The 24,504-nt window shown below is 40.4% G+C and overlaps 2 long non-coding RNA genes across 2 annotated transcripts in view; one reads left to right on the top strand and one right to left on the bottom strand.

Moving 5' to 3' along the window:
* Positions 1 to 1,710: 1,710 nt before the first annotated feature.
* LOC138965069 (uncharacterized) lies at positions 1,711 to 13,502 on the top strand. The gene is made up of 3 exons (XR_011455288.1): positions 1,711 to 3,245; positions 5,235 to 5,345; positions 9,344 to 13,502. It is a non-coding gene; the product is annotated as an uncharacterized lncRNA (long non-coding RNA).
* Positions 13,503 to 16,461: 2,959 nt separating this feature from the next.
* The window catches only part of LOC138965099 (uncharacterized), a 174,407-nt gene continuing 166,364 nt past the window's right edge, over positions 16,462 to 24,504 (bottom strand). Inside the window, exon 2 of the long non-coding RNA XR_011455304.1 lies at positions 16,462 to 17,995. This is a non-coding gene — a long non-coding RNA (uncharacterized lncRNA). The remainder of the gene's footprint in view (positions 17,996 to 24,504) is intronic.

The following is a 24,504-nucleotide window of genomic DNA, read 5'->3' as shown; positions in this document are numbered from 1 at the left end:
AATTTTTACCAATCTGTCACTCTGTGAATGTGAAGCTGGTGTGAGTGTGATATTTAACACATTACTTTTGATTTGTACCTAATCTCTGCCTTTGTTAGCTCCAGTAGGTGTGTTTTCAACAGTTTTGTTCAATTTTGTGAAACGTTACTGTTTTGAGACAAACCAGACACATATTTTTCCGTTTAGGACAGCTGGGCTCAACATATTAACTTTGTTGACTAAACAAAGGAGCCATTACACAGATACACACTCATTCTGACAATCACTCACCAGATTCTTCACAATTAAGAAATGTCTCAGATAAGACACACGCAAGCTTTAAAAAAAAAAAGTCTTAAGAACAAAAACGTTACTGCAACAACAATGTATTTATTAGTTCTTACTAAAATCACATGCTTCAATAAAAAAAAAAGCATAAACTGTACAGACATGCTAACCAGCACTGATTAAGGCACACACTTGGAGTCAAAAAGCTATGGCATCAACATAAGCAGTGTTGAATCTGTTTCAAATTGCACACTTCAGTCAAAAAGCTATGGCATCAACATATGCAGTGTTGAATCTGTTTCAAATTGCACACTTCAGTCAAAAATCACATGTCTGACAATGAGTGAATTAGTGTTTCCAATCAATGAACGGTAACTGTTTACATATAAAAACTGACAAAAAAGTGAGAAAAAAATAAAAGAACTGTACACACACACACTTGGCATCAGATCTCAAAATCAAATAAGGAATAGTGTTGAGTCTTGAAAATGCTTTGAATTATACACACTTGAGCCAGGAAGCAAAAAAAGGAACTACACTCATGCCAGCCAGCACAAGTCATACAGATACTGTACACAAGTCAAATCAATACTGTGTTTCAGGTTTGGCATCCACATAAACAGTTTTGCTTCTGTTTTAAATCACACACTTGTCAATAAACTATACAGACATGCTAACCAGCATTGATTAAGGCACACACTTGAGTCAAAAAGCTATGGCATTAACATAAGCAGTGTTGAATGTTGTTTCAAACTGCACATTTCAGTCAAAAAGCGAGTGAATCGCGGTGTTTCAATCATTAGCAAAATTAATACTGCTGTTGAGGTTTGGAATCAATGAACAATAACTGTTCACACATCAATACTGTCAAAGTGTAAAAAGAAAAGAACTGTACATGCACCCACATACTAAGCATCATATCTCAAGATCAAATAAGGAACAGTGTTGAGCCCTTGTTTTCAATAATACACACTTCAGTCGGAAAGCAAAAACAAAAAAGTAACTACACACATTCCTGCCAGCACAAATCATATAGATACATAAGTAAAATTAATACTGTTTTTCTGGTTTGGCATCCACAGAAGTTATGTTTATGTTTTTCCTGTTGATTTTTTTCAGCCACGCTCTCCTTCTTTTCTCCAGTAAATCTCGGTGTCTTCCTCCAGCGTCGACTTTCGGAATTCTGAAAAATGCAAGAGCATTTTCCTTGTTGCTTCGGCTTGTGCAACCGATTATGCAACAAGTATTCACCATCTTGAATGAAATTTAGCCAAATCGTCGACGCAAATACGGAATCGCCGCAGCGAAACTTCGCGATCGGCACCACGCTTCCATGTTTTCGCTAAGCGGCGCGGTGGCTTCTTGCCCTCCAAGCCCCGGTGCGCACGAAGTGATGACGTCAATAGGGAGACCTCCATAGCTGAAAGCAAATTTTCTTATCATGTCTTTCTTTTTGTATTTTGTCAGTACTGTTACGTGTTACAACAATGTTAGTCTGCGGTGATTTAAAAAAGAAATCTTTGTTAGTGTCATCAATGTCGTTAAATATTATATACGCTTGTATTAGGTCCCCTCTCTTTCTTCTTGCCTTTAGTGTAGGCAAAGTCAAGTATCTTAGTCTCTCTTCATATGTGTAGTCTTTTATTTCGTAAATCAGTTTAGTAGCTCTTCTTTGGACTCTTGCGATTGATGTTGATTGGCGTACTAGTCTCGGAAACCAGGCAGGATTGCCGTATTCTAGATGAGGTCGTACTAGTGTACACTCCACTCTCTGTTCCAGGAGGCTGTTCTCTGAAAATCCACCAGTACCTAGGAATGGCAGTGACACTGTACTCTAGGACCAACACAGCTAGTGTTTCAAATGTTACCTTTTTGTTTCAGGAGTCCTTGAATATTCTAGTCATTTTTCCCCATTTATTTTAAGTTCATATCATATTTGACAAATAGGTGGCGTGATCTAACCATGTTTACCTGGTTGATTCTGACGGTTGGCAGTTTAAGTTTCTGGCAATTGCCAAAGTTGAACGTTTATTGTCATTAAATGGCAAAATTAATTTGAAGTCACGTTATAACTTATTGTGGAAAATCAGCTCCCTCTCTCTCTCTTTCCCCTCCCACACTCACACACAAACACACACACATGCGTGTGTGCTGACACAAATTTGTGATTTACTTTAAAATTAACAAGGGTGCCGCGGTCAATTGTAGACGGTAAGACCTATTACTTTTTTAAAGCCAGGACATTTGGACCTATTGATTTCTTACGGTCAGGTCCAAATGACCTATTGTCCTCTAACGCTGGCAGCAACACTGATGTAGATGAAATATTCATGAGGACGTCCCTCTGCAATATTATCCCAGCTATCTAAATAGACTGGAAGAACAAAAAGTGATTGCATGGAGACCTGATCAGAAATAGAGGGTTATAACTGACATTTATCTGCAATTAAATTGCTTTAAACTGACGGTTGCCAAATTGGGTTGTGAGTGAAGCGTAGCTCTGGCTTGTCACTCACTTCCACTACACATAAATGCGCGCAAGGATTTAGTTCTTCAAACATTTCTGCTTTCTGTAGCTATGCAGGGTTTGTGGATGTGGAACGTGGGAATATTACAGTTTGGAAGGTGAGGATTCTGATAGACTCGATGCAAATTGTCCGAACTATAGCTATGGCGTGCCCCTTTAATAGCTCATAATGATTAGCCAAATATGGAAAGGCAAAACTAGATTCAAGTAGCTGAAAATTGAAACACGAATGGCGGCTTGATTGAAACTTTACGAAATGGAAATCCTGTGTTTTCCAACACATGAATGTACAAATCAGTGTTTTGGGTCTACAGAACACGACAAATCCCGTCCAAGTCCACTTCAACACAACTTCACAAGCCCATGTCTTCAGAACTTCGCAATTCCATGTGTATACGAGACCACGAAAGTCACACATTGGCTGGATTCATGTCCTGACGACATATCTGTGGTAAGTTTAAAGGCTGTCTCCATGGTAAAAAAAAATACTGAAATAACCATTTGTTTCTCTTTCTTCTTTCAATTTAATGACTTATGCGCTAGAGTTCGTATTCAATATGTTCCAGTGAAGATAATGACTCACTTTTCTAACCCGTATTCTCAAAAGCTCGGGAGAAAACGAAAGAAAATAATGTCCCTCTCCGGAAGTGACGTGTGGCTGGTGGCTTGATTCGGCCTTCCGCCATTTTGACAGAGATGGGAGAGTGAACCACAGCTTCGCGTAACAATCTGAACACGCATGCCGCATCAAGTTGTCAATAGACAACCACTGATGTTGATAAAGTAAGAGATCTGTCTTACATAATTGAGTTTCGGCGCTGTTTGGTTGCAAAGAAATGTGCGCAGTCTATATCACAAGTAGGTTTGGAAAGTGCATTTTCCGATGATATCGACGCAGCTAAGTATCAGGATCAGGAATATTGCGTCGCGGAACCTTTCAGATTATGACGCAATGTTGGCAAGAGAGCGCCTCGCCTAGCCCTACTTAAAACGATTTAAAACCTATCATTTTGGAATTTGTTCTCTTCCATAAAAAGTCTGAAGTCCATTGCTACTAAATTAAATAGCCTCTGGACTTATTTGAAAAATACACCCTTTCCTAATAGTTTTCTTAGTGCTGGCAATCAATAGTACTAGTAATGAGAGGGATGCACGACTCGTACCCTTTGATGACAGTGAGGGGCGACATTTGTATTGTTGTAGGCTATAATACAAATGTCGCCCCTCACTGTCATTAGGGCTAAATGTCACTTTTGTTAACTCCTTCATGATACGAACCCACCTTACTGTCACGGGACGCAGGGGTGGCCACATTTTTGTCAATTCAGCTTTCCCCGGGTATGTAACATGTCATTTTTAACTTACCCGCACAAAAATCAGGTTACCCACAATCTGAATGCAAAAACTCGTCCCCACCCCTACACACAGTCATGGAGTTGCGCTCACGCACACTCCACTGTCGAAATCTAACCAAGGAAATTCGTCCTTCCATTCTGGCAAAAACCTTCTGACACGTTTTGATCTGTCGCAGTGTCGATTCTAGACCGCGCATTCCCGCAAATATGAAAGAAATCCCGCAAAAATAAAATTTGGATGCGCGCCTTTTCACGCAAAGAAATACCAATTCCCGCATTTTCAAACATCTTGTGCATGCGCGATATAATAAATATAATTTCGTCAAACAGCCCAGCGTTGCAGATCGTAAGCGCTTGCAATCTTTTTGAGACAAGTGAGGCCCTGACAAGGATGTTTACATTTACCTATGTTTTCAAAAGTTACATTTTCCCTAAACATCCTTATCAGGGCCTCACTTGTCTCAAAAAGATTCACTTTTTCTCCCACAAGTCTTTGCTTCCCTTTGTGGTCACTTCCTGTTTTACATTCAAAATGGCCACCACGATAAGTGAAAGCGTGGATTTTTTCAAGAATGGAGACCCATGTGCAAATCAGCTTGACGACAAGTTGCCAAGTGAGGCAAAACATCCAAATAAATGGTCTTGGAAGTGGATGAAGGAGTTAGATTCTCAAAAAAGATAATGGAGTTTATGATTAAGAAGTTTCTGTTGTGCATGCAACGATGAAATTACATACACCTGACTTCACTCTTCAGGCAAGAAAGCCATCAGGAACCATACGTTGGTTCTCTCTCTCTCTCTCTCTCTCTCTCTCTCTCTCTCTCTCTCTCTCTCTCTCTCTCTCTCTCTCTCTCTCTCTCTCTCTCTGAAGTCTCTCTCTCTCTCTTTGAAGTCTCTCTCTCTCTCTCTCTCTCTCTCTCTCTCTCTCTCTTTGAAGTCGTGGGGGCAATGACGGCCTCCGGGATGCCACAGATTCCATCCTCCCCCAGCCTAGAGACTGGGACTTTTTGTTCTTATTTACGATAGAGTGACATAAATCAATAATTAGCAAAGATTCTATAATTTTAAACTAATCTTTGTTTCAGTTGGTCATGGTGATTTGGGCAATGACAACACCGGCATCGTGGGTGATTTGGGCAGCGATGACCCCTCCGTCAAGGATTGCGACGTGACGAGCACACATGCAGAACCGCTTGGTATGTTTATACCGCCACCATCATAAGTGACGGTTTCTGAGACTTCCACTACTCGTGCAGAACTTCTGATTGGAGAAACTCGAGGTCAAAGCTTGTTCCCAAATGTTCTTATTATTATTTCACATTGCTCAACATCCAGTTAGCAACACAGGCTAGATGTTAAGCAACGTGAAATAATAATAACACATTTTGGGACAAACTTTGACCAGTAGTTTCTCCAATCAGAAGCTTCTGCACGAGTAATGGAAGTCGCAGAAACCGCCACAATATTATTTACATTTTATTTATATATAGATGCTACATGTCGGGTTCATCTACGGGGCTAGTGACAGACCGCCAATGATGTTTTTTGTTGTTTTTTAGTTGGCAGCATGGGGATATCTTGAGAAGGCTCTCCGTAGTCGGCTAGACGTTAAGCAATGCTAATAATAATAATGATAGCACTTGAGCAAAGAGCTAAAACATTTCGAGGTACGGTAGAGTGTTTGACATAAATAATAATAATAATACGAATATTTATAACGCGCACATATCTCCCCAACAGGCGACTCAAGGCGCACATACACTCATTCACACACACGGAGACTTAAAGTCACCAACACACACACACCAGCAACCATTAAAATATGTACAGTTATTCAAGGTGGGATGGACAATGATAATGGACAACAGGAGGGGGGAACATGTACACAGGGAGATAGTGATCAAGGGGGAGGTCGTAGAGAAGGTAGAGCAGTATAGGTATTTGGGGGTGATTATAGACAATAAGTTGACATGGAAACCAAACTCTGATGCCCTTGTGAAGAAACTCCACTCTCGCCTGTACTTTTTGAGAAAACTCAGGTCTTTTAACATCTGCAGACAAGAAATCCTTCAGATGTTTTACACTTCAACGTGCAATAGTGTGTTGTACTTTGGCTCCGTGTGTTGGGGTGGCAACATCAACAAGCAAGACAGGGATAGATTAGATAAATTCATCAGGAAAGCAAGTGGGGTGGTTGGGAGGAAGCAGGACAATTTCACATCAACACATGAACGACGACTGACTGACAAGGTACAGAAGATTTTGGCTGACGACTCGCACCCACTCAGACCGGAATTTGACAGTAGACGGACAGACAGGAGCAACAGATTCAGACAACCAACCGCAAGATCCACACGCTACAGAAATTCGTTCATTCCATCTGCAATTCACATCTTCAATTCTCAGGTGGGGCGGTAGATGCTGGTGTTGTCGCTCTGATGCACGGGGTCAGTGTTCTGTATTGTTTCAGTATTGTTGATTTTGTTTTGCATGATTATATACTCTTATTCTACTCTCTTAGACAATATGTGATAACCGGCAAGGTGCTGACTTTCTTTTGTGCATTGTTGATGGTGAATGCATGTTAATTTATTTTTAATATACTTTCTTATGTGATAACCAATGTGCTATATTTTCTCAGGACAAAGAACAAATGTTTATTTTGAATGTTTTATGTATGTTATTATTACGGACACAAACGCTCAGCAATGTAATTTCTCTTTTAGAGATTAATAAAGTTATTGTATTGTATTGTATTGTATTGGGGTGGGCAGTGTAGAATGCATGGATTATGTGGAAAAAAGGAATGTCTTGAGTGCAGATTTGAATGATTCGAGGGACTGTTGTTGACGGAGGGGGAGAGGTAGTGTGTTCCATTGGCTAGGTGCTTGGAAAGAAAATGAGCGTTGACCTGCTGTTTTGAGTTTGGTGTGGGGGATGTTGAGCTTGAGGGAGTCGGCAGATGATCTGAGTGCTCGTGAAGGGACATAGAGAGAGAGAGAGTCGGAGAGATAGGCAGGGGCGAGACCATGGAGGCATTTGTAGGTGAGAGTGTTGATTTTGTATGTGATACGGGCAGGAACGGGCAACCAGTGGAGCTGATTTAGGAGGGGGGTGATATGATCTCCCTTTTTCTTTCGTAAGGCAAGACGGGCAGAGCTATTTTGAATGCGTTGGAGACGAGAGATAGAAGAAGAGGGAAGACCCGCCAAGAGAGAGTTACAATAGTCAAGACGTGAGAGAATGGTGGACGTGACCAGTTTGGCGGTAGCATCTGTGGTGAGGTACTTGCGGATAGTGGCGATGCGGCGGAGTTGGAAGTAGCAGGTGCGAGAGACAGAAGAGATGTGTTGTTTCATGGAAAGGGTGTTGTCTAGAGTGACTCCGAGGTTTTTGACAGCAGAAGACAGAGGGACAGAAGAGTCAGAGAGTTGAAGAGAGTCGGAAGTGGCTTTGGAGAGTTTGGATGTAGTGCCTACTAGGATAGCTTCAGTTTTGTTGCTATTGAGCTGAAGTTTGATTTCTGTCATCCAATTCTGCACGTCAGTGATAGTGTCAGAGATAGAGGAAAGAAGAGATTCAGACTGGTCAGGGGAAGAGCTGTTGTGAAGTTGAGAGTCGTCGGCAAAAGAGTGGTGGAGAACGTTGTGTCGGTCAAGGATGTGGTCAAGAGGTTGAGTGTAGAGAGTAATTAGTACAGGCCCAAGGACTGAGCCCTGAGGGACTCCGCACTCAAGCCTGATGGGGTCAGAGTTCAGTTTGTCAATCGAAACAGTCTGGTAGCGGTCGGTGAAATAAGAAGAGAACCAAGAAAGAGCTGTGCTATGGATACCAAAGGTGTACTGAAGGCGTTGAAGGAGGATGTTGTGGTCGACTGTGTCAAAGGCCGCTGATAGATCAAGTAGAGCGACGGCAGAGATTTCAGCTTGGTCAGTGGCAAGGAGGAGATCAGTAGTGATTTTGAGAAGGGCAGTTTCGGTGGAGTGGTGAGGACGATAGGCAGATTGAAGCGGAGAGAGAAGATTGTTGCAAAGAAGGTGAGAGTTGAGTTGTTTTAGGACGACTCTTTCAAGGAGTTTGGAGATGAAGGAAAGGTTTGAGACAGGGCGGTAGTTGCTGAGAGTGTTTGGGTCGAGCGATGGTTTCTTCAGTAGATGTTTGACAATAGCAGTCTTAAAGGAGTTGGGGACAGTGCCTGTTTGCAGAGAAGTGTTGATGATTTTGAGAATAGAAGGGAGGAGTTCAGGAAGACAGTCAGAGTAGAGTTGTGTGGGAAGAGGGTCAAGGTCACAGGTTTTCAAGGTCATTTCTTTGAGGACTTTCTCCAGGTCAGTGAGAGTGAGAGGCTGAAAGTGTGTGAAGGGAGTGCCTGTAAATGCAGGAGAAGTTTCAGAGTTTTGGTGTGGGATTTTGTCTAGTTTGTCACGGATGGTTTGGATCTTGTTATGGAAGTAATCAGAGAAAGCTTGCGACAGTTTGGAGGGGTCGATGTTGTTGGGCAAGGGAGAAGCAGAAGAGCAGCCAACAAGGTCATTCACTGTGGAGAAGAGTGTTTTGGCAGAGGTTGTTTCACAGATTTTGGTGCTGTAGTGCGATTGTTTGGCGTCTGCGATGAGTGTCTGAGCATGTTCCATTTGCTTGTTGTAAATCTGTCTGTCAACTACCAGCTTTGAGGTTCGCAACTTCCTCTCTGCTCGGCGACGCAACTGTTTTGTATACTTAACTTCAGCTGTGATCGAGGGTGCAGAAGGCCAATCTACGATGAGTTTGGTTTTTGCGGGTGCATGTTCGTCAAGAAGTGTGCTGAGAGTGGAGTCGTAATGACGTACAGGGTCTGAGGATACCGGAGGATCAAGCAGTCGGCGGGCTGCTTCTGCGCGAAATGTGTCAGTGTTAACTTCTTTGAGGTTACGGCGGACTACGCGCTTTTTCTGTTTGGATGGTTTGGCCATCTTAAGAGAGAACAAAACTGCAGAATGATCGGATCTGAGGTAGTCATTCAGCAGGATGTCGTACACCAGGTCAGTGGACTCGTGGGTGACAATCCAGTCAATGATGTGTGTTTTGCGTGTGGGAGCGTCTACATGCTGTTTGAGGTCGTGACAGTCAAGAAGGTCCATCGTCTGTCTTGTGTCGGTGTTATAAATCAACAATAAGCAAAGATTCTATAATTTTAAACTAATCTTTGTTTCAGTTGGTCATGGTGATTTGGGCAATGACAACACCGGCATCGTGGGTGATTTGGGCAATGACGACACTGGCATCGTGGGTGATTTGGGCAATGAAGACACTGGCATCGTGGGTGATTTGGGCAATGACGACACTGGCATCGTGGGTGATTTGGGCAATGACGACACCGGCATCGTGGGTGATTTGGGCAATTCGTGGCTGATTTGGGCAATGACGACACCGGCATCGTGGCTGATTTGGGCAATGACGACACCGGCATCGTGGGTGATTTGGGCAATGACAACACCGGCATCGTGGGTGATTTGGGGAGCGATGACTCCTCCGTCAAGGATTGCGACTACACATGTCGCACACATGCAGAACCGCTTGGTATGTTTATACCGCCACCATCATATGTGACGGTTTCTGCGACTTCCATTACTCGTGCAGAATCTTCTGATTGGAGAAATTCGAGTTCAAAGTTTGTTTAAAAAAAATATGTTATTTTACATTGCTCAACGTCAAGTTAGCAACATTTTGGTACATACTTTGACCTCTAGTTTCTCCAATCAGACGCTTCTGCGCGAGTAATGGAAGTCGCAGAAACCGCCACAATATTATTTAAATTTTATTTATATATAGATGCTACATGTCGGGTTCTAGTGGACATACTCTTATAATATCTAAATACTTTTGCTACTACTAATAACATGCATTGTTTATTACCTAATTAAAGGCTCCCGCAGTGGGGCACTGCGGTTAAGAAATTAAAGGCCCCTCCTGTTTTTGGAACCGCAGGAGCTTTCTAGTTTGCTGTTAGGTAGATTTTTGGTTCCTCTTTCCTGTCATGCTCTCTTTTTCTTCATGAATTCTTTTCTTTTTTCTGCCTTAATCTTGCTCATTCACCTGTATTTTTTCCAAAAATCTCTTCTCTTGCCGCTTGTCTCGCGATTCATGTATAGTTTAATCTGTTAGTGTTCTGATGTAAGTCCAGCAGTAGATGGGTTAAGCCTATTTTAACATACTGGAAACTGGTAATCTTCCAGTAGGTATTAATTTAGTTTTACTAAAGCCTGCTGGGACACAAGTAATGGGTTAGTGCATTTGTAAACAGGAATCGCTTGACAAGTGGCCCCCTTCATCCCCCCCTTCCTCGTCCTGATATGGCTCTGCGTAGTCGGCTGGACGTTAAGCAAAAAATAAACAAACAAAAAAAAATAATTAAAGGCAGAGGTCGACAAAGCTCATGAAGACAAGCGTAAATTCAAGCTGGTCTCATGCTGAAATACAAACTTTAATAAATGGTTTTGGGCATCTCCTTCAAAAAGGCATGTATCCGTCAGGGAAGATAATTCAAGCCGCAATTAACCAAAATACTTGTCTCAACAATAGAACATGTATGAATGTGCGAGCAAAGCTTCAGCACTAAATGAAGACACGGTTTTAAGATGGACTAGCTGAAGTTGTGGGCAAAGACAGCATGTTGTTGCTTTTTGGCGAAAGCTTACTGAAGAAATATGGACCAGCTAGAAAAAATGACATAGCACAGAGATTGAGACAACTTGCTGGCCTGTTGGTGCAATATGTAGAGCAAACCTATTCATTACATCTTACCATATAACAGTGGCACAGGCACGGTTGGCCTAGTGGTAAGGCGTCCGCCCCGTGATCGGGAGGTCGTGGGTTCGAACCCCGGCCAGGTCATACCTAAGACTTTAAAATTGGCAATCTAGTGGCTGCTCCGCCTGGCGTCAGGCATTATGGGGTTAGTGCTAGGACTGGTTGGTCCGGTGTCAGAAGAATGTGACTGGGTGAGACATGAAGCCTGTGCTGCGACTTCTGTCTTGTGTGCTGCGACTTCTGTCTTGTGTGTGGCGCACGTTATATGTCAAACCAGCACCGCCCTGATATGGCCCTTCGTGGTCGGCTGGGCGTTAAGCAAAAAAAAAACCACAATATAACAGGGGCTCATTTTGAAATTGAGGTTGTCAAGAGGAATGTAATCGGACATTTTTCAAACTAATCGCACCATCGATGCAAACTGCACGCACTCGCACAAATAAATGAAATCTACACACAGCAACACCGACAGCTTTAAATGATTTTAATGTCATTAAAACGGTTTAAACCCAAATAAAATTGAATGAAATCTCACAGATAAATTTACAATGACTATCTGTCTTGCTTGAAGAAAAGAAAAAAACGAAAAGGGAGTGGAACACGGCAACACACATTCTGAGTCACTCCAGGAGCTTCAACAGAAACACAGGTGACGATCGCGGAATGTTGATGTTGAGAACGTCTGACGCATGCAGTATGCGTGCGGTAGCTATTTTCCGCGAAACCCTGCGGAACCCCGGGGGTACCCCGCGAAACCCCGCTTCGGCTTCCGTAATAAGAAAACATTTTGTACCGGTGTCTTAGAGTTTAATAGCTGACAAGGAAATTGAGTAACAAAATAGCGATAAGTCCGACCCCGAAATGAGACCCTGATGTAATACTATTATTTGCTGGGCTATACAAGTTATGTAGGTATGCATGCATGACCCTGGGTCTTGCTGTATGACTGGGAATTGCAGATATGTTCTTCAAAAGATTATGCCGTGTCTGAAGCATCAATATAAACGCTTATAGCTCACAGCTGAAAAGAACACTTCCTTACTAGTACGAAACCAAATGACAAACTATCAATTTGAATACAACACAGCTTCATAAGAACTGCTCAAACAAGGACCAATAAAAGAGAAAACTGAAGACCGTGGCCTTAATCTTACAAGTTTGAAGTTAAAACAAGTTTTGCAAACAATACATGTGAAAGAATGTTGTTATGCCTGAATATTAAAAAAAATTAGTTAGTGTTCCCAGAAACTTGAAATTTGGCATTGTTGTTTATATGTCGACCTAGTACCCAAATATATATAGACATTCTGGAAAACGTTATTTGTTTAGGAATATGGGGAACGTGGATATGGGGACCTTATTAATATTATGTTTTCACATATATATTTAAATCCTAAACAAATAACGTTTTCCAGAATGTCTATATATATTTGGGTACTAGGTCGACATATAAACCACAGTGCGAAATTTCAACTTTCTGGATGTTCTATGTACCATTGTTAAATATCTAGTTATAAGTTCTTTTTTAGTTATACTTTTAAAACGACAAGACATGAACATGTATGTCCTTTTTTTTAATTTTTTTTTTATTGTTGTTATGTTTGTTTGTTTGTGTGTGTGTTGATCGATTTAATTTTTTTTTAAAGTTAGTGTTCCCAGAAACTTGTATTATATATATAATAAAAGTTTCTGGGAACACTAACTAATTTTTTTAATATTCAGGCATAACAACATTCTGTCACATGTATTGCTTGCAAAACTTGTTTTAACTTCAAACTTGTAAGATTAAGGCCACGGTCTTCAGTTTTCTCTTTTATTGGTCCTTGTTTGAGCAGTTCTTATGAAGCTAACTCTGACACCAGCCGGTTATTTGGGAACTCGTTTTCAACTGCTTGCAGAAAGTTGAAATTTGTCATTGTGGTTTATATGTCGACTTAGTACCCAAATATAAAAAGACATTCTGGAAAATGTTATTTGTAGGATTTAAATATATATATATATGAAAACATAATAAGGTCCCCATATCCACGTTCCCAAAAAGCTTGTCTGAATATAATAATATATATAATAAATGTTTCTGGGAACACTAACTTTTTTTTTAATATTCAGGCATAACAACATTCTTTCACATGTTTTGTTTGCAAAACTTGTTTTAACTTCAAACCTGTAAGATTAAGGCCACGGTCTTCAGTTTTCTCTTTTATTGGTCCTTGTTTGAGCAGTTCTTATGAAGCTGTTTTGTATTCAAATTGATAGTTTGTCATTTGGTTTCGTACTAGTAAGGAAGTGTTCTTTTCAGCTGTGAGCTATAAGCGTTTATATTGATGCTTCAGACACGGCATAATCTTTTGAAGAACATATCTGCAATTCCCAGTCATACAGCAAGACAAAAATTGGCTCTTTGCAGTCTGCTGGGCTATACGCGATATGTTATGTATGTATGCATGGCCCTGGGTCTTGCTGTACGACCCTGGGTCTTGCTGTACGACCCTGGGTCTTGCTGTACGACCCTGGGTCTTGCTGTACGGCCCTGGGTCTTGCTGTACGACCCTGGGTCTTGCTGTACGGCCCTGGGTCTTGCTGTACGACCCTGGGTCTTGCTGTACGGCCCTGGGTCTTGCTGTACGGCCCTGGGTCTTGCTGTACGGCCCTGGGTCTTGCTGTACGACCCTGGGTCTTGCTGTACGACCCTGGGTCTTGCTGTACGGCCCTGGGTCTTGCTGTACGGCCCTGGGTCTTGCTGTACGACCCTGGGTCTTGCTGTACGACCCTGGATCTTGCTGTACGACCCTGGGTCTTGCTGTATGACCATGGGTTTTCATGTCACGTACGACATACAAATCACGATGTTCAAAGTTTTGACGAATTGAGTGTGACTACGATTCGTAAAACTTGAAATAGGAAGGTGTTATTGCTGTGTTTGATTGGTCGATCTTTGTTTAATGACAAAACAATTAATAATGCCAAGATTTTTAATGTGTACATAGTTCCTTTTCAGCTTGTGATTTATAACTCGTTGTGACAAGTTAAAGTTTGTGTAAGCCCTTAATAGACTCTTTGCAGTCCGCTGGGCTATACGCATTATGTATGTATGCATGACTCTGGGGATTGCTGTATGACCCTGGATCTTGCTGTATGACCCTCAATCTTGCTGTATGTCCCTCGGTCTTGCTGTATGACCCTCGGTCTTGATCAACAATGATCTGCATTTTTACTCAATATTTTCCACGAAGTACTGGGATCCTTGTATTTCTATCTACTCTGCTTTAATCTTGCTAAGACAATTATGTTGAGACGTCATAAATCAGTACTGGTATATTCTCGGAATTGCGGTCTGGTACCCTGTGATATCGGTTTGAAAAGTAGGGAAGGAGGCGATGTGAAGTGCCTTTAGTCGCTGCTGTCACAGTGGGGAGATTGCTAATTGGAGAAATGATTGCATGCAGAAAACGTGGTGATTATGATCCCACGTGACATTTTTACCGCCTTTCATTGTGTAAAAATAGCTTAAACGACAAAACAATTAATAATGCCAAGATTTTTAATGTGTACATAGTTCCTTTTCAACTTGTGATTTATAACTTGTTGTGACAAGTTAAAGTTTGTGTGGGCCCTTAATAGGCTCTTTGCGGTCTGCTGTAGGACCCTGTGTCTTGCTGTATGACCCTGTGTCTTGCTGTAGGACCCTGTGTCTTTCTGTAGGACCCTGTGTCTTGCTGTATGACCCTGTGTCTTGCTGTATGACCCTGTGTCTTGCTGTATGACACTGTGTCTTGCTGTATGACCCTGTGTTTTGCTGTAGGACCCTGTGTCTTGCTGTAGGACCCTGTGTCTTGCTGTAGGACCCTGTGTCTTGCTGTATGACCCTGTGTCTTGCTGTAGGACCCTGTGTCTTGCTGTAGGACCCTGTGTCTTGCTGTATGACCCTGTGTCTTGTTGTATGACCCTGTGTCTTGTTGTAGGACCCTGTGTCTTGCTGTAGGACCCTGTGTCTTGCTGTAGGACCCTGTGTCTTGCTGTAGGACCCTGTGTCTTGCTGTACGACCCTGTGTCTTGCTGTACGACCCTGTGTCTTGCTGTACGACCCTGTGTCTTGCTGTACGACCCTGTGTCTTGCTGTAGGACCCTGTGTCTTGCTGTAGGACCCTGTGTCTGGCTGTATGACCCTGTGTCTTGCTGTAGGACCCTGTGTCTTGCTGTAGGACCCTGTGTCTTGCTGTAGGACCCTGTGTCTTGCTGTACGACCCTGTGTCTTGCTGTACGACCCTGTGTCTTGCTGTAGGACCCTGTGTCTTGCTGTAGGACCCTGGCTCTTGCTGTATGACCCTGTGTCTTGCTGTATGACCCTGTGTCTTGCTGTAGGACCCTATGTCTTGCTGTACGACCCTGTGTCTTGCTGTACGACCCTGTGTCTTGCTGTAGGACCCTGTGTCTTGCTGTTGGACCCTGTGTCTTGCTGTACGACCCTGTGTCTTGCTGTACGACCCTGTGTTTTGCTGTACGACCCTGTGTCTTGCTGTAGGACCCTGTGTCTTGCTGTATGACCCTGGGTCTTGCTGTATGACCTTCGGTCTTGCTGTATGACCCTCGGTCTTGCTGTATGACCCTCGGTCTTGCTGTACGACCCTGGATCTTGCTGTATGACCCTGGATCTTGCTGTATGACCCTCGGTCTTGCTGTACGACCCTGTGTCTTGCTGTATGACCCTGGGTCTTGCTGTACGACCCTGGGTCTTGCTGTACGACCCTGGGTCTTGCTGTACGACCCTGGGTTTTGCTGTATGATCCTGGGTCTTGCTGTATGACCCTGGGTCTTGCTGTATGATCCTGGGTCTTGCTGTATGACCCTGGATCTTGCTGTATGACCCTGGATCTTGCTTATGACCTTCGGTCTTGCTGTATGACCCTCGGTCTTGCTGTATGACCCTAGGTCTTGATGAACAAGGATCTGCATTTTTACTTAATATTTTCCACGAAGTACTGGGATCCTTGTATTTCTATCTACTCTGCTTTAATCTTGCTAAGACAATTATGTTGAGACGTCATAAATCAGTACTGGTATATTCTCGGAATTGCGGTCTGGTACCCTGTGATGTTGGTTTGAAAACTAGGGAAGGAGGCGATGTGAAGTGCCTTTAGTCGCTGGTGTCACAGTGGGAAGATTGCTAATCGGAGAAATGATTGCATGCAGAAAACGTGGTGATTATGATCCCACATGACATTTTTACCGCCTTTTGCTGTGTAAAAATAGCTTAAATGACATGTCTTAAAGCTCTGCTTAAACTCGTAGTAAACCTCGGTGTTTACGCAGGTTCCTAGCTAATCGTGTATAAACTTGTCTTGCAAAGAAGCAGAGTAGATAGAGATACAAGGATCACAGTTCTTCGTGGACATTATTTTATCCTCTTTTCTTTTTAAAACCTGGTTTTTACAAACAGGGGAAAGTACCTCATCGTTTCCAGAGCCTCACAATTATATGTCCTTGTAAACATGGTTTATCAGAAGGACTGGTGACATACCTTCATTGGTAATTTTTAGGTTTTTTTAGTTGGCAGCGTGGGGCGTTTTGAGACGGCTCGGTGTAGTCAGCTGGACGTTAAGCAATGTTTAATAATATATAATATGTTGCAAATCGTCACGCTAATGGGATAATTGCCTAACTCACTTTTGCAAGTTTTGAGAAAAAGCGATTTGTTCAGCAGCCTCTGCATTGAACTTTGGGTTCTGTACTTCAGTAGAATGAACTTTAATCCAAATTTCTATTGATCTTGTTTACCATGGGATGCACATGCATAGACAGAAAAGCATGGGTATGCTGTTAAGATAACTGACTTATGAGTTAGGCAATTTTGCTGACATGGCATCAGCAACCGTTTCTCTTTGCAATTTCTTTTCGGAATTTTTACAGATGATTGACACAATTGTTGGCGTTATTATGGAACCGTTGTCTCAAAACTATCTAACTCTGAGTTAGGCAATTATCCTATTAGCGTAATGAAATGTATCATCAGATTTGATTTTGATTAATTTTTTTCCATTGAAATGCTTTTTTGATTTTGAATTTTGTTCCCAGGGTCCGCCCTGGGAGGTGGGGGGGGGGGATCTCTTATTTTGGGTTCTTAGTCACCTCATGCGCCCCAATGGGATAAGAACATATATTTAGGTGAGCCTTTATTGTCATTTTTAGTCACCCACCCAAAGGAAAGGGGGGTGACTGTTACTTTTGTCAGCGTCCCTGCCTGTGTCTATCCGTCTACACATACGGTTGGGTGATTTTAGGACCCGTGGTCCTTTTCTTGTTTATTTCTTTTTTTCTGCCTCCCCATTGTTCAGTCACCTGTTTCACTTTTACCATGGACTTTGATTCATGGTGTTTAAGAAATAACGATTTTCGATGTCAAAATAAAAGCTGAGTTGTGATTAATGTTTATTTCAGGTAAGAATTAACTTGGTGCGTAATTACACAACACGAAAAAAGATAAATGCAAGTACAAAATTGGAAATATATTTAGTTTGATAATCTAATTCAATGAAAAGCCTGATTTCTGTACTTTTTTTTCTTGTTCTTGTTTTCTCTACTTGAGCACGTTTTTTTTTCTTTGAGAAGTATGTGTCCTCCGACTACGCATGGCTGTCTGTGTTAAAAGTATGTGTCCTTCGACGACGGTCGGCGAAGAATGTTTTTAGCGACTGTCGGCGAAGGTTAATCATGCTTAGTGACATCATATTTCTTCAAAATCATGTTTTTTGGGTGCGATTATTTTTTTGCAAACATATTACAAGTTAATAATTTTCGGTTCAATGACTATACATAAGACTGTATTATCTTTAATGTTCTTTTTAGTTATCAGTAGATTTAAATGACTGTATTTTATTTTCGGTAACAATCCACCTTTTTGCAAGACGAGGTATGTCTTTTTCTTTAAAACAATAGTTGCTTATGTTATTGTTTGTGTTGTTGATGCTGGACTAATAAACAACAGTATCTGTTTAAAACCTTCATGAACAGTGTGTATTGTGTAAACAGGGAGTGACTGCAAGCGAGTATTGTGCTCTCTCTCTCTCTCTCTCTCACTCGCTCTCGCTCTCGCTCTCGCTCTCTGTGTGTGTGTGTGTGCTATTTTTTTCCGCAAATATGTTCTTGCTCTCTCTCTCTCTCTCTCTCTCTCTCTCTCTCTCTCTCTCTCTCTCTCTCTCTCTCTCTCTCTCTCTCTCTCTCTCTCTCTCTCTCTCTCTCTCTCTCTCTCTCTCTCTCTCTCTCTCTCTCTCTCCCCCGCTCTCTCGCTCTCGCTCTGTGTGTGTGTGTGTGTGTGCTATTTTTTTCCGCAAATATGTTCTTCAAAAGATTATGCAGTGTCTGAAGCATCAATATAAACTTTATAAGCTCACAGCTGAAAAGAACACTTCCTTACTAGTACGAAACCAAATGACAAACTATCAATCAATCAATCAATCAATAGAATTTATTTCCAAAATGCAAAAGCACATGATTTTGTTTTAAATGTTGCAGTAAATCATATATCCACGTCCACACTCACATTCACACCCAAATTGTCACAGCATAAGAAACATGGTTAAATACTATTTGCACAACCGACTATCAATTTGAATACAACACAGCTTCATAAGAACTGCTCAAACAAGGACCAATAAAAGAGAAAACTGAAGACTGTGGCCTTAATCTTACAAGTTTGAAGTTAAAAAAAGTTTTGCAAACAATACATGTGAAAGAATGCTGTTATGCCTGAATATTAAAAAAAAAGTTAGTGTTCCCAGAAACTTTATATATATATTATATATTCAGACAAGGTTTTTGGGAACGTGGATATGGGGACCTTATTATGTTTTCATATATATATTTAAATCCTACAAATAACATTTTCCAGAATGTCTTTTTGACTCACATGCGAAGCAAAAGTGAGTCTATGTACTCACCCGAGTCGTCCGTCCGTCCGTCCCCCCCCGTCCGGACGTCCGTCCGTCCGTCCGGAAAACTTTAACGTTGGATATTTCTTGGACACTATTCAGTCTATCAGTACCAAATTTGGCAAGATGGTGTATGATGACAAGGCCCCAAAAAACATACATAGCATCTTGACCTTGCTTCAAGGTCAAGGTCGCAGGGGCCATAAATGTTGTCTAAAAAACAGCTATTTTTCCCATTTTTCCCATTTTCTCTGAAGTTTTTGAGATTGAATACCTCACCTATATATGATATATAGGGCAAAGTAAGCCCCATCTTTTGATACCAGTTTGGTTTACCTTGCTTCAAGGTCAAGGTCACAGGAGCTCTTCAAAGTTGGATTGTATACATATTTTGAAGTGACCTTGACCCTGAACTATGGAAGATAACTGTTTCAAACTTAAAAATTATGTGGGGCACATGTTATGCTTTCATCATGAGACACATTTGGTCACATATGATCAAGGTCAAGGTCACTTTGACCCTTATGAAATGTGACCAAAATAAGGTAGTGAACCACTAAAAGTGACCATATCTCATGGTAGAAAGAGCCAATAAGCACCATTGTACTTCCTATGTCTTGAATTAACAGCTTTGTGTTGCATGACCTTGGATGACCTTGACCTTCACATGTATTTTGGTAGGAAAAATGTGTAAAGCAGTTCTTAGTGTATGATGTCATTGCTAGGTTTAGTTATTTGACCTTGACCCTGAAGGTCAAGGTCATGTAAAGGTCAAGGTCAAGCATGTGAGTCGTATGGGCTTTGCCCTTCTTGTTATATTTGGGTACTAAGTCGACATATAAACCACAATGCCAAATTTCAACTTTCTGCAAGCAGTTGAAAACGAGTTCCCAAATAACCGGCTGGTGTCGAGTTAGCTTCATAAGAACTGCTCAAACAAGGACCAATAAAAGAGAAAACTGAAGACCGTGGCCTTAATCTTACAAGTTTGAAGTTAAAACAAGTTTTGCAAACAATACATGTGAAAGAATGTTGTTTCACCTGAATATTAAAAAAAAAAGTTAGTGTTCCCAGAAACTTTTATTATATATAGTATATATTCAGACAAGCTTTTTGGGAACGTGGATATGGGGACCTTCTTATGTTTTCATATACCTAATAATAACATTTTCCAGAATGTCTTTTTATATTTGGGTACTAAGTCGACATATAAACCACAATGCCAAATTTCAACTTGCTGCAAGCAGTTGAAAACAAGTTCCCAAATAACCAGCTGGTGTCAGAGTCCCCATATCCAATGTATTATGTCTATATATATATATATATATACAGATATATACATATATATATGGGTGCGTCTCAGAAACTGATCCTTTTGTGTGTGCCATAATCAAATTAGCCCACAATTGAAACATACTGAATTTTAAATCATGATATTGGTATTTTTGAGAAGTAAAATGAATAAAGAAATAGTACAAACAAAACTGAGTATTTTGCATGATTATTATGAAGGTTGTTTTGCGAAAGAAATGATTAAATGCGTGAAAAATGGAGGTCTGATCTGTGACATGAACCATCAACTAGTTTTGCACCTCACTACAAGAATCGTTTAGAATGTCCAAGGACTGCTATTCTTGTTATGTGTGTTTGGTTTAAGTGTACTTGACAGTTGAAATGTTATTTTGTCCACAGAATTGTTTTTTTAAACGAAATTAATCGCTTGAAAGTTTGCCATCACTGTCGTAACATAGGTTTCCGCACGCGTGCAACAGCAACAAGTCCTAAATTTGAACTTTAGAATTTGCATATTCATCTTCAACACGATCTAGACATGAAAGGGCATAGAACATCGCTAAGCTAAATGTTATTTAAGTATTATTTTCTCAAAATTGCATCTGCAAACTAAGTTGAAAGTTGCGCAATATGACATGCTTCTTCAAAATTCAGTTACGATGGTGAACGGTTTTGCAAATAATGTTCAGAGTTTTGAAGAAAGATTAGAACTATTTTGCGCGTAGTGACTTAGAGGTGCGGGTGACTACGCATGCGCAGTTACAGAGAGAAATAGTTCAGCTTCCAGCAGCGAAGAAAGATTTCGAGAATGTTTCCGAAGTCTGTGATTTTGTTACGACAGTGATCAACACCCCAGGTTCTTGAGAAAAGGTGAGTTTTTGCTGCTATGATATTCTATGAAGTGAAAAATTAGGCTAAACATTTGTTAATAATAGTTTTTCTTTCGATTTCACCTAGTCAAAACTTGACTAAATGTTTTAACATAGAGGGGGAATCGAAACGAGGGTCGTGGTGTATGTGTGTGTGTGTGTCTGTCTGTCTGTGCGTGTGTGTGTGTAGAGCGATTCAGACTAAACTACTTGACCGATCTTTATGAAATTTGACATGAGAGTTTCTGGGTATGATATCCCCGGACGTTTTTTTCTTTTTTTCGACAAATACTTTTGATGACGTCATATCCGGCTTTTTGTAAAAGTTGAGGCGGCACTGTCACACCCTCATTTTTCAATTAAATTGATTGAAATTTTTGTAAAGCAATCTTCGACGAAGGCCGGACTTCGGTATTGCATTTCAGCTTGGTGGCTTAAAAATTAATTAATGACTTTGGCCATTAAAAATCTGAAAATTGTAATAATTTTTTTTTTTTATATAAAACGATCCACATTTACGTTCATCTTATTTTACATCATTTCTTGATTCCAAAAACATATAAATATGTTATATTTGGATTAAAAACAAGCTCTGAAAATTAAAAATATAAAAAATTATGATCAAAATTAAATTTCCGAAATCCATTTAAAGGAACGGTAAGTGTCAATGTTTTCTTTAATTGTAAAAGTTGTATGTTCAATGGAATGGTAAGTCTGAACAAAATAATTACTTTATTTTGTTTTTAGCCAGTGAATGTGGATGCATCAAAATCTTGATAGACATCAAACAAATTCATGTTAGTGAAACTAGTACACATATTGCATCAATCTTTGGTTGAAATCGCTGGTACTTGCATGTTTCAGGTGCAAGAGATTCGACCTGATGAACTGGTGGTACCGTTCCTTCGAAGGAAACCGGAGGGGAACTACTATTGCTTTCCAGGGATCGATGATATTTCCTTAGTCCCTGCATCTGATGCAACCATGATTCGTGACCCCACCTTCAATGCCAGGGGGCATTATTTCTTTTAAAATAAATTAATTAACTGCAAGTGGCAACTGTTCTATATGTAACCAATGCCTTTGGTTTATTGTCTTAACAATTGAATGAACCACTTTTGAACATTTGCATTCTTCATGTCAAACCTTATAATACATGTCTGGTTGTTCGTTTCCGAGTTACGTCGGTGATGAACTTTTCATTAATGTTTCTCTTTTTTGGGGCAAAGTTTTCTTGATTTTGTCCAGCTTTTTTTCTTTCTGTTCCTGTTTTAGTGTTTGGCATTTTACCTAAGAAGAATCTGGTTGCAAAATCAGCTTCATTTAGTAAAGTTTGTGGGAAAAAGCATAACCGTTTCTTTGTTACAAAAGTGATGTTTCCATGTTACATCGGTGACCATTTTGCATTCTTTTGGGATAACTTTCTAACATTTTGTCTTAGAGCAACAAATCTTTGTATATATGCTATTGTGAAGGTTAAATGTCAATAAGACTGAATGAATGCCATGTATCAACATGTTCTGATCAGGATATCATTAATTAATTTTCATTTTTGTATTGAAATTTTGACGAATGCATGGAACATTGAAAAAAACATTATTTTGTTGTTTGCATGTAGTCATTTCATATTGAACTCTATAATGGCTTGTGATTCAACAATAATAACTGAATAAAAGTCGTTTTCAGCCTTATAAATGCAGTTTTTTTGTCTTTTATTTTTTCCGTGTTACACGGGTGATTTTGCACACATGGTCCAAATAATGCTCAACATATGGCAAACTAAAGGCAATGTTATATTTTTTCTTGTTTAAACTGAAAAGGTACACCCTGAGAAGTGTGTAAATAGTATTATCAAAGTTTTCTGGGAAGATTTTACTTTTGGTGATAATGTCACAAACAGAGGACGAGATTCTGAGACGCACCCATATATAGACATAATACATTGGATATGGGGACTCTGACACCAGCTGGTTATTTGGGAACTTGTTTTCAACTGCTTGCAGCAAGTTGAAATTTGGCATTGTGGTTTATATGTCGACTTAGTACCCAAATATAAAAAGACATTCTGGAAAATGTTATTATTAGGTATATGAAAACATAAGAAGGTCCCCATATCCACGTTCCCAAAAAGCTTGTCTGAATATATACTATATATAATAAATGTTTCTGGGAACACTAACTTTTTTTTTTAATATTCAGGTGAAACAACATTCTTTCACATGTATTGTTTGCAAAACTTGTTTTAACTTCAAACTTGTAAGATTAAGGCCACGGTCTTCAGTTTTCTCTTTTATTGGTCCTTGTTTGAGCAGTTCTTATGAAGCTAACTCGACACCAGCCGGTTATTTGGGAACTCGTTTTCAACTGCTTGCAGAAAGTTGAAATTTGGCATTGTGGTTTATATGTCGACTTAGTACCCAAATATAACAAGAAGGGCAAAGCCCATACGACTCACATGCTTGACCTTGACCTTTACATGACCTTGACCTTCAGGGTCAAGGTCAAATAACTAAACCTGACAATGACATCATACACTATAAGAACTGCTTTACACATTTTTCCTACCAAAATACATGTGAAGGTCAAGGTCATCCAAGGTCATGCAACACAAAGCTGTTAATTCAAGACATAGGAAGTACAATGGTGCTTATTGGCTCTTTCTACCATGAGATATGGTCACTTTTAGTGGTTCACTACCTTATTTTGGTCACATTTCATAAGGGTCAAAGTGACCTTGACCTTGATCATATGTGACCAAATGTGTCTCATGATGAAAGCATAACATGTGCCCCACATAATTTTTAAGTTTGAAACAGTTATCTTCCATAGTTCAGGGTCAAGGTCACTTCAAAATATGTATACAATCCAACTTTGAAGAGCTCCTGTGACCTTGACCTTGAAGCAAGGTAAACCAAACTGGTATCAAAAGATGGGGCTTACTTTGCCCTATATATCATATATAGGTGAGGTATTGAATCTCAAAAACTTCAGAGAAAATGGGAAAAATGGGAAAAATAGCTGTTTTTTAGACAACATTTATGGCCCCTGCGACCTTGACGCAAGGTCAAGATGCTATGTATGTTTTTGGGGGCCTTGTCATCATACACCATCTTGCCAAATTTGGTACTGATAGACTGAATAGTGTCCAAGAAATATCCAACGTTAAAGTTTTCCGGACGGACGGACGGACGTCCGGACGGGGGGGACGGACGGACGGACGACTCGGGTGAGTACATAGACTCACTTTTGCTTCGCATGTGAGTCAAAAAGACATTCTGGAAAATGTTATTTGTAGGATTTAAATATATATATGAAAACATAATAAGGTCCCCATATCCACGTTCCCAAAAACCTTGTCTGAATATATAATATATATAATAAAAGTTTCTGGGAACACTAACTTTTTTTTTAATATTCAGGCATAACAGCATTCTTTCACATGTATTGTTTGCAAAACTTTTTTTAACTTCAAACTTGTA

This window comes from Littorina saxatilis, linkage group LG4 (genome assembly GCF_037325665.1).
Source record: "Littorina saxatilis isolate snail1 linkage group LG4, US_GU_Lsax_2.0, whole genome shotgun sequence".
Classification (NCBI taxonomy): domain Eukaryota; kingdom Metazoa; phylum Mollusca; class Gastropoda; order Littorinimorpha; family Littorinidae; genus Littorina; species Littorina saxatilis.
This window is presented reverse-complemented; position numbering and strand designations above follow the sequence as displayed.